Here is an 11,421-nt window from a genome sequence, read left to right as displayed (position 1 = left end):
CCATTTGTTCAAGATGTTATTAATAACAGAAAAAACTCTCACGTGATAAAGTTAGAGTTTCACTCGAACGATTTGGTTCCATCTTTGCTCAATGCACCGCATATGAGAAACTTCGACTAGAGAGATTCGAATACTATAAAACTATTTCACATAATTTTTTATGTTGTATATTTGTTTGTATAGATGTATATGTGTATATAATTTCATGTAATGTATGTTTCTTTGTATAATTTTGCTCAATAGCTTATAGAAATTTGTAATTTTTGATTGCTGTTAAAAAATATATATCTAAAAAAAAAATTCATATATTTTCAAAAAGTATTTTAATTTTTGCATGATCTGTGAATTTAAAATTTTAAATTTCATAATATTTCAATTTGCGTATTGATGGTCAGTAATATGCCCAAAGACGTTCTCATGCGTCATTAATGATTTTTTTAAATACAAAGCTGAATTGTGTAATATTCGCAAGATGTAGATATACTTTACATTTGATATTACGAAAATGATATAGACTCGTGCTTTGCATTTTCGAGTCTTGTGATATTCGAAATTTAATTAATTCGCCGTTCATCAGACAGCTCACAAATTCGCATCGTCTTGTACGAAAACGATATATAGAAGGTGTCTTATTGCCTTTCTCCCGGCTTTCATTTCTCTCTTCGACTCTCTCCACCGTCTAATATGTCTGTACTTCGGATTACTTGTAACTTGTAACTGATTTCCCGTGACAGAAGTGATTGGCATTTTCCTACAATTATTTTCGAGCGAAATGAGCATATTGTTAGGAATTGTATGCGATATAATAGATACGATACGCGGGTAATGCATTTCGATGAGTTTGGCTCGAATTTGAGATTTTTAATTAACTTAGAAGACATTGACTTAGAAGTAGCTAAATATATTGCTAAAATATTGGTGTATGGAATCGTGCCTTGAGGCAAGTTGCTAGAACTTTCCGTACTTTTTTTAAACTAAAATTGTTTGAAAACTTAAAAAAAAATATTTTTGCAAATTTTTTTTTTCAAAAATTTTGATTTTTTTTCAAGGCAATTATGCTGCTTGGCTGTTTTAGAGAAATAATATTAAAGTGTGTAAGCGTCGGGTCGGCTAAAACTAATCAGAACGTCTCCCGATCAATAGGAATCGAATGTTTTTGAATCATTCAAAACGGTTGATTCGTGTTTTTTAAATCGTCGACAAAAAATTGAAACCGCACATACATACACACATACATTAATTTTTTCTAAAGTATGCTCAAATGTTCACAAGGCTTTGAAGATATATAAAAACTGTCATTTTCGATTTATGTTGCGATTACTAAAACTTATCCTACGGGAAGTTAATAAGTTTCTGAATTTGAGCACGAATTGTAAGAATTTATCAAATATGGCGACCCAAACTCAAAATATAATTTAGTCTAGTGAACATATACATTTACTCTATATTTGCTCTATACATTACATTACATTACATTTACTCTAGAAGTTTTCAATACAATTTTTCTGTATCATGATATTCATTTCTATAATCGTTACTTATTAATGAAACATTTAAAAACTGTGTGAAACTTAAATAGTAATAACAAAATATGCTAAGAAATTGTGCTTGTTACACGAATTGTTAAACAATTTGTTCATTTATTAAAAAGATAATTAGAAGTTTTGTTTTATTATATTATTTATATTTGTTATATTTTTAATTTTATTCTTTAATTTTAATTTTATTCTGCAAACTCTATATATAATTACATTTAGCAGATAATGCTGACAACAATTAGTTGTTTACAAATAAGTAGATACCCCCAGTGTGAATAAAAATGTAAACTGTAATATTTCGTAATTTTATATTTACTCAAACGCTATATATTGTATCGAATAAAAGCACTAAGTAATCAATTTACTATAATTGTATTAGTAATTATAGTTATATTTACTGTAATTGTAGATTAAATTGATATTTTGTATTAATGCATTCGAATATCTAATTAAATAAGTTATCAAATATGATGTAAATTATTTAATTCAGATTTAATAAGACTCTAAGAGAGCTACATGCAAAATAATAATAAACCAAGATTTATTTGCAATTTAAATTGAAAGTTTAATTTAATATCCATATTTATATCAAGGTACATGATACACTACAATGCTCGATTTAATTCATATTTTGTATCAAATGTATTCGATTATCTAATTCAATAAGTTAACAAATTTGTTGGAAATTATTAAATTCAGTTTCAATAGAACTTTAAGAGAGCTGCGTTTTAGTAAAAATTTTATAGTATTTAATACATATTATTTAAGCTGAAATAGAACTTCATTACACAGTTAGTTACAAAATTTCTAACTTATTTAATTTCTTTCTCATTTAAATTCAACAAAGAAGTACCTACCGAGATCAAATACAAGTTAATAAAAAGTGTACTGTGCAAACTAAAGTAGTTGACAAAGGATTGTATAGTATAGTATAAAGTTCATGTAAAAAAATAAAGTTAGAGAATCTATAAAATGCAAAACATGGTGTGTAATTGGATTTGTGAAATATATAAAATAGGTAAAAACATTTATATAAAAATACGTTGAATAGAATAAATATATAAGAAGGTAAATGGCTAACCAATAACACGTTCAAAATTGTAAAAATATATTTAATCAAAATATTAAAATTTCATAACTTAATATTTAATATATCGTAATGCCTAATTATTTACACATCGTCTGGTAAACAGACAAGTGTATCTGATTGGAAACTTGGTGAAAACTTATTGAAAATTCCTCGTCAGTAAGTAAGTCAGGGCGTTCGTAGAGTTCGAGAGAGAGAGCAAAAGAGAGAGTATGGCGTTTGTTAAAATCTGTGAAGTATCTAATTAGAAACACCGCACGTCATTATCAGACGCTTCTGCGATTTCCTACGCAACGGTAAAACTTTCAGTTAATAAAGGATTACATTGTTACACATTCTTGAAACTAGCTGTAAGTGGAATTCTGTCTTAAGGCAATTAAGGCATCGTGCCTTAAGGCAAATTGCTGGAACTTACCGTACCAAAAATTATTATTTTTTTTTAAAACTAAATTATATATTTAAAAAAAAATACTTCGAAAAAATTAGATTTTTGAGAAACTATAAATTTGACAAAAAATTACTTTTTTTTGAAAAAAAAAATTTTTTTTGAAAACAAAATTTTTTTGAAAAGAAAAATGTTTTCTTCATTTTGACATGTTTTGGAAATTCTAAACTTTTTTTCAAAGCAATCGTATGCTTGAACTGCATATAGACAAAATGTCAAAGCGCCGCGCCGCCGTCTAACGGTAAGCATTGGTACGGAACCCATAGAAATGTAAAAAAAATTATACTTGTTGTTGAAATCTCTATAAAATATCTGATAATTTGATGTGCATATGTCTAATGATCATTTTTAAACCGCCGAATGGCATTTTTTTTTTTACTTTTTTCATTAAATCTCCGAAACCGCTAGACCTGCCTTTCTGAACAGCTCTTCATTTAGTCAATACAAATAAAATGTTTCTTGGATTATTCAAATCGGACGCTCCGTTCTCTTAAAAACTGAGTTACCGTTTTTGGCACTTTTTGCCCCATATCTTCGGAACGGCTAGACCTGCCTTTGCCAAAAACTAATCAGCACGTTTCCTTATAAATACGAATCAAATGTTTTTTGAATTATTCAAATCGGTTGATTCGTGTTCCCGAAATCGTCGACGAAAATTTGTATCCGCACACACATACATACACGCACACACACACACATGCATCCATTTTTTCTAAGGTATGCCAAAATATTCAGAAACCAAAACATTCAGATTTTGACAATAAAAAAATGCAAATTTGAAAAAGGTTACGATCGATAACAAAATAAAAAGAAAGATAGGAACATTAACAGGGGCATTGAAAAGGATCCACTCTTTCGGCAAAAAAAATAAAATACTAATTCTTAAAACGCAAATAATACCTATAATTTTATATGGCATAACAACATGGAGCCAAACAACTAAAGCAAACCTAACTGACATACAGAGAATAATGAATAAAGCCATAAAAATAGCATATAATTTACCACATCTAACACCCACCAAATACTTGCAGAGAGAAACAAATAATCATTCACTAAATAACATAATTGAAATAGAGAAATGCAACTAATACACAAAATGAAATTTAACCGAATTAAAACAAGTGCAACAATAGACACAAATCAAGATATACATGAACACTACACGAGACAACACAACAATTTTCACATTGAACGCAATAGAAAAAAGAATTTGAGAGAAAATGTCATATGGAGTGCTACCAAAATATATAACGAATTGCCAGACTATATTAAGATGACCAATGATAATGAAAATTTTAAAAGAAAAATAAAGAAGTACTATATAGAAATTGAAGACAAAGAAGACTGAAGAGTTATATATATATATATAGATATTATATTAATGAAATAGATATTATAGTCAAATGAAATGTAAATATTATATGAAAACTGTTTTTCATAATCTCTCATACCAGGCACCTCTGTCTGACTGAGATATGAAAATAATGTATATATGTAAATAAATAAAATAAAACTTATGTGAAAAATAAATTTTGCTTCTTAGGGGTGATATAGTAAATAACTTAAATATGATTTCAAAATAACAAATACTAATTTCTAAATTTAAATGAATTATTTTTTTTAATATAACAATACTGACTTTTAGTAGGAATTTTATCATTCGTTTATGTGTTATAAAATATCTTCTATAAAATTCTGTTTAATTTTCTTCAAATTATCTTGCAAAAATTAGCACGCATGCCAAGCTGCTAAAAAGTTAGTTTATTGTTAATTTTCGTAAAATTGAAAATAAAAGTTTGAATTTTGTATTCGGAAATTTTCGCATTCATACCGTATTTGTTTCATATAAGCATACGCGTTGTATACTATATTTTCAGATTCTTGATGAGTAGTTTTTTTTTATTATAAATTAATTGCGAAGATTTAATTTAAACCTATAATTTATGAAAACCTGGGACACTCCGGATAAAAATCTAAATCCGAGACAAATATTGCTTTTAGAAAAACCCGGTACACAAGTGGAAGTCGGGGCCAAACGTATGGTCACCTTTTCGAAATACATCTATATGATCATTTGTTGATCACCATTAAGAGTGAACGGTTCTTCCTCATGCTCGTCATTCAAGTCAATTCTGAAATTTTCAGAATACTTTTTTTTACCTTGCACACATCGATCCTCTCAGTTAAGCAAAAAGGTTACTCCTGCGTTCAATACATCTCTCGCGCCTTTCCGAAACGATAATAACTTTTTATTACCGAAATATTCAAAGGAACAGATCTCGGCCGTTACCTCGTAACCGTTACCGGATATAATTATGTTTGAAATATGCTCATAAATATATAAGCATGTGAAATACATTTGCCAAACTGCAATAGAAGCAATAAAATAAACGAAGCGAAGAGAGGATCCTCCTCAGACAATGTGAGCAAGAGCCCCGATTTAGCAATTCCGCCAGACGGATATAGGAAACGATAAAAATATATGCGCGTAATGGAATTTAGATCTTCAGAATTAAAAAATGAGAACGGCTCAGTGCGAAAATCTCGACATGTTTTGCATAAAGTATAAAATGTATAGGGAAAATCGCGAACGATTGTGCCAGAGTACGGTAGTGACAGCCGTTATAAAAGAGTGAAAGTATGTTTCATGTTAAACAAGTTTCCATTATTTCATTGCTTCTTTGAATTTCATCTTTCATTGAATTCTTTTAATAATAACTGTTAATGATTATGTTTGTTATTTTACTGTAATTTGAAAATTAGTAGTTATTTACCAGCAATTAGGTTTTGCTTAGGCGTCTTAGTTCAGTCATAATGATGATTTGTTTGCAAAAGTGTGCGTTGAGTACGATTGTGACAAATTTTGTCACAAATAAGATAAACTAAACATATAAAAAAATCTAACTTAACTAAGACAAAATACAAAAGAGAATTTTTTTAACATCCCGTAGGGCAAGTTATAGTAATCGCAAAAAAATCGAAAATGAAAATTTTTGCATTTCTCGAGGTTTCAAAGGTTTCTGAATATTTTGGCATACCTTAGAAAAAATGGATGTATGTGTGTGTGGTGTGTGTGTGTGTATGTATGTATGTATGTGTTGTATGTATGTGCGGATACAATTTTCGTCGACGATTTCGGAACACCGATCAACCGATTTTGAATAATTCAAAAAACATTCGATTCGTATTGATAAGGAGACGTGCTGATTATTTTGGTGAAGACAGGTCTAGTTGTTCCGAAGATACGGGCCAAAAAGTGCCAAAAACGGTAACTCAGTTTTTAAGAGAACGGAGCGTCCGATTTTAATAATTCAAAAAGCATTTTACTTGTATTGACAAGGTGAAGAACCGATCAAATTTTCATAAAGGCAGGTCTAGCGGTTTCGGAGATCTAATGAAAAAAGTAAAAAAACATGTCACTTGGCGGTCAAAAATGATCATTAGACATATGCACATCAAATTATCCGATATTTCATAGAGATTTTAATAATAAGTATAAATTTGGTTTACATTCCTATGGGTTCCGTACCAATGTTTACGCGTTAGACGGCGACGCGGCCCTTACGCGCTTTGATATTTCGTCTTTATGCAGTTAAAGCAGTACGATTGCTTTGAAAAAAGGTTAGATCTTCCAAAATATGTCAAAATAAAGGAAAAAATTTTTTTTTCAAAAAAAAAAATGAAAAAAAAAATTTTTAATTTTTTTTTTCAAAAAAAAGTAATTTTTTGTCCAATGTATAGTTTCTCAAACATCTTATTTTTTCGAAGTAAAATTTTTTCAAAAATATTAATTGTTTTTAAAAAAATAATAATTTTTGGTACGGGAAGTTCCAGCAATTTGCCTCAAGGCACGATGCCTTAATTGCCTTAAGACAGAATTCCACTTACAGCTAATTTGTTGTTTTTATTTTAATTCAGCAATTGTTTTGACTTTTCTTATTATATGAATCTTGAATGAATAGCAACCCAGTAGTTGTCAATCAGGTTATGACTAATTATCTATACTCGAAGTATTTGCTGACATTTTCATTATATATATATATATATATATATATATATGTATCTATAACCTCAAGTAGAAATTTGACATCAAAGTTGTCTGAGGTCAGGCTCGGCGGTAGCGGGAATCGAACCAGCAAACCCGGGACTAGTTGGTGCTAGCTCACATCAAAAGAGAAATGAAAAGGAAAATATAATATGAAAAAACTAATAACTTTATTTACATCATCCACAAAGATACAGGCATACCATTTAACAATTACAAAGGTAGAGTAGACGTCCATCCTAACCAAATAGCAAGTCATGTATACCTGTAAGGCCAGCCGACCAGGCTTAAAAGAATAACACCTGGATACCTAATATAGTATAATTAACTATAATACTTTCATTTTACTATTTTTTGTTTTTTAGATTTTTTTTATTATTATATTTTAATTAGTTCTAGAAGATACACCACTGGGAGTATCTACCAATTTGCAATCAACTTTATTATACCATATATTAGTCAGCATTCTCTGTTTAATGTAATAATACATACACATTGCAAAATAAAATTGAATAAAAATGGTTTTAAAAAAATTGTTACGTTATATATTGTTATATTTTATTTGTAAGAGTTGTGTTTTGTTACATATTATTGTTATAACGACATTAAAAGTCGTTATAAATTATTTTGGTATTTTTACCTATTATATTTAACCTATTTATATGCGTCTGACACACGCCCTTTTCTTGTATGATTGAATTTCATGACTAATTCATAGTATTTCACTAATTTCACGTAACTGATAAATGAACCAAATTATTGCTGATAAAAAAAGTTGCACAATCGTACCTAGTCTCCCTTATCTTTATAAATATTATGAAAACAAGAATGTTAAGTGATATTTACTTATATCCATATGAATTACATTTTGTCAATCTCGTGAAGGTAGTAAAAAAATTTAAAAAATTCCGAATCGGTGTTGACCGTGTGCAAAAGAAGTAAGTTGCCTTCGCATACATCAACAACTTTGCTACTTCTTACAATAGTCCAATGTATTTTTAGACACAACTATTACCTTCTTGTTAGACAAGAAAATTAATGGTTTGTTAAAAGTTTGCTAAATCTAATATATCTAATTCCCAAAAATTTCCATAGTAAATATTGCCTCGAGCATTTTTGTGTAATAGAAATCAAGAATAAAGGGTTGAAATGAAAAGGAAAAGCTAATTACCAGTTAATTAATAAATTTATTTGCAGTGACATTTAGATTTAGATAGCGTCGCGATAGATATGAAAATTACACAAATTCCGCATTAACAAATTAAAGTAAACACAAACGGCAATAAAACATTTCAGCAGATTCGGCTGCGGGACTTACGTTACGCCCAGGTAGGAAGGTTGGCGCACACAAACATGGTCGCGGCATTAAAATAATAAATAATAATTACGATCATAATTATTAGACGAAAATTAAAGCCCTTTAATGTGTTTTTCGCCTAATGTAATGTACACTCTCTCATGTTCCATAACTCAACGCGAATTTAGATTACGTGAGCAGATAGAGGAGCCCAGAAGTCGACGAAAAGTCGACTACTTCTCTTCTGCGCCTTACTACCCTACATGTTGCATTGCTCTGATACTAGGGATGGAATAAATTATTAAACATTTTAAAACGACCCTTACATTTTTAACTGGATCTAAATGAAATGGACAAATTCTTATGTCCGTAGACATTAAGAGTACTGGTCTGAGATAAGTCTTGTTGTTGGTATAGTATCTTCGTCATTAGATGAAAAAAAAAAAAAATTCATATAAACTGCATAATTATTCTAAAATATATATGAGATTAACTAGTGGGTGTATGGCATCGTGCCTTAAGGCATATTGCTTGGCAGCTACCCATCAACCTCGCATAACTCAGAAACTATTGAATGTTCCAACTTTAAATTTTGGTCACAATCTTGGTAAAGTATAGTAACAATGTGTGTCAAGTTTCATCAAAATCGAATTTTTGAGAACAAACGATGTGTTTAAATATTACCATTGCTTATCTTAAAAACTATTGAATGTTTCAACTCTAAATTTCTGCCAAATATTTAGTAAAGTGTAGTAACAATGTATTTCAAGTTTAATCAAAATCGAATTATGCACTTTTGAAAACGTACGATCTGTTTCAATACCAATTACCAATATATATATATTATTATAATTATATATATTATATATATATATATATATATATATATATATATATATGCCCGGAAGACTAGATGGAAATCCGCGACTATTCCAGCGAAACTTGTACGTGTGATCACTTTAATATAGGGGGTCCATATCAAAACAATAAACATTGCACAAACAAGTTTGAGAACCTATGCTTTAAAATGTCACATTTCCAACGAGCATAAATTTAAATTCGTTTGATCAGTACAGCCATCAACTGAAAAAATAATAGATTTCTTTTTCTCAAACAAATGTTATACAATTTATTAAGACACGATAAGATACAAATTATAAAGATAAAAAAAACATCGTAAATTATTTTTTAACTGTGTCAACTCTAAGTATATTCACTACAAACTGTGAAATTCGGCTTTTTGGTATCTTTTGGCGTCAAGAGAAATTTAAATAAATAGAGCATCGCGTTTTAGCATTTATTATTATTAAAGACAATTATGAGGGAGAGTCATCGGCGGGGAAAATGCCTAGGTGGTATCTGACATATATATATACACCGATGTAAATATATATATATATATATATATATATATATACATATATTATATATATATATATATATATATATATATATATAAGAGATATTCTCTTAAGTATTCATTGAGTAAGCAAATGCGTGGAGTATTAACGCTGTGGATACTCATTACTAGGAGAGAAACTAAAGGGGTGATTTTCAACATTTGTTATTATATTGACCGAGGGTGAGAGTTGAAAACTTTCACTGACATGGACGTAGATAGATATAATATTATTCTATTTTATTCACTATATTCAAACCAATTTGGACGTACGGCGATTTTTCTTTGGGGTTGCGCTCGTCAAACCAACATAAAATTTTTGCAAAGGTCACAAAATAATATTCTTAAAAAAATACTAGAAGAGCTGTCCCAAATTGGCTGATTCACCAGGACTTCAATATGTTCACGGTAACAGAAAAAAGCAGAAGACATGCATCTAAGTACAAAACTAAAATTGAATATCATTCAAACCAACTTGCAAAAGACATGCTTTCTTCAAACACAGTCAGAAAATTCGAAAGAACAAACCCTTCAGATTCAGTAAATTAACATGTAATGTATACATATTACTACCTATCTTATTAAAAACTACTAGTGAGTATTATTTTATATGTACATATTGTCACCAAATTACTGAATGTCTTATCAGGCAGATTGTTTATATATAGATTTTATATATGGGTAATATACATCCGCCATAAAAACTGCAGCCACTTCTAATTTTAATGAACGGATATAATATGAAAGTCGTGAAAGTCGCGATACAGCAGACATTTGTATAAATAAATAGAAAATGTCATGTTTTGGCAATTCTTAAGACTTCAGAAAAGTTAAATTTATAAATCAGTATCAATTGTCTCATAAATATCTCATAAATTGATCAAGATATTTAGTAAAAATTAGATAGCTAATACACTAGCAGAGTAAAAAAATGTATAAATCAATAAAAATTATCTTCATTCCATTTTGTTTTGGCAATGACCAAGATATTCCGCATCCAATTCATAAGTCAATAGTAATAGTAAAATCTTAAACCATTTTCAATTAATTACATAATGCTGCCACAAAATATCCCACCTACTCCAATGAATTTATTTTGTGTAGCCTATAGCACACTTGGGCCAAAAACAGTCGTCTTGGGACAACCACATTGATGAGTATAGTGCCACCGGAACAAACATAAAGCTGAAAGGAAGGAATTCCGCGCCTACGAACCAGCAGTTTATAATCCTAAAATTTAACACTGATGGCAAAATATTTATTTAGAAACATTTAAGAGAATAATATTGATATATTATTGATACATTTTTTTTTAGATTTGGGGCACTTGAAAATTTTTATTTAACAAATCTACTTCAACTTTCTCCCTTTAGACCCTATCTCAAAATTAGTATAGTTTAGGTGTTATGACGACTGCCACTACCATAACGTGGCAGATCTGTACCCAGTCTTTCCTATCTGTCATATCCGATATTGCCAATATTGCGCCCACATAAAAACCAATATTAAGCCACGATTTATTTTTACTTTGACGACCTATAATGGAATCAAATTATTGATTAGTTGAGTCCTTTTTTTGTTGAATCTGTGCTTATAAGACGGTTAAA

This window comes from Ctenocephalides felis, unplaced genomic scaffold (assembly GCF_003426905.1).
Source record: "Ctenocephalides felis isolate EL2017-DRISC unplaced genomic scaffold, ASM342690v1 CF-g0.4_SCAFFOLD_01886, whole genome shotgun sequence".
NCBI lineage: Eukaryota > Metazoa > Arthropoda > Insecta > Siphonaptera > Pulicidae > Ctenocephalides > Ctenocephalides felis.
Note: the sequence above shows the minus strand (reverse complement) of the source record.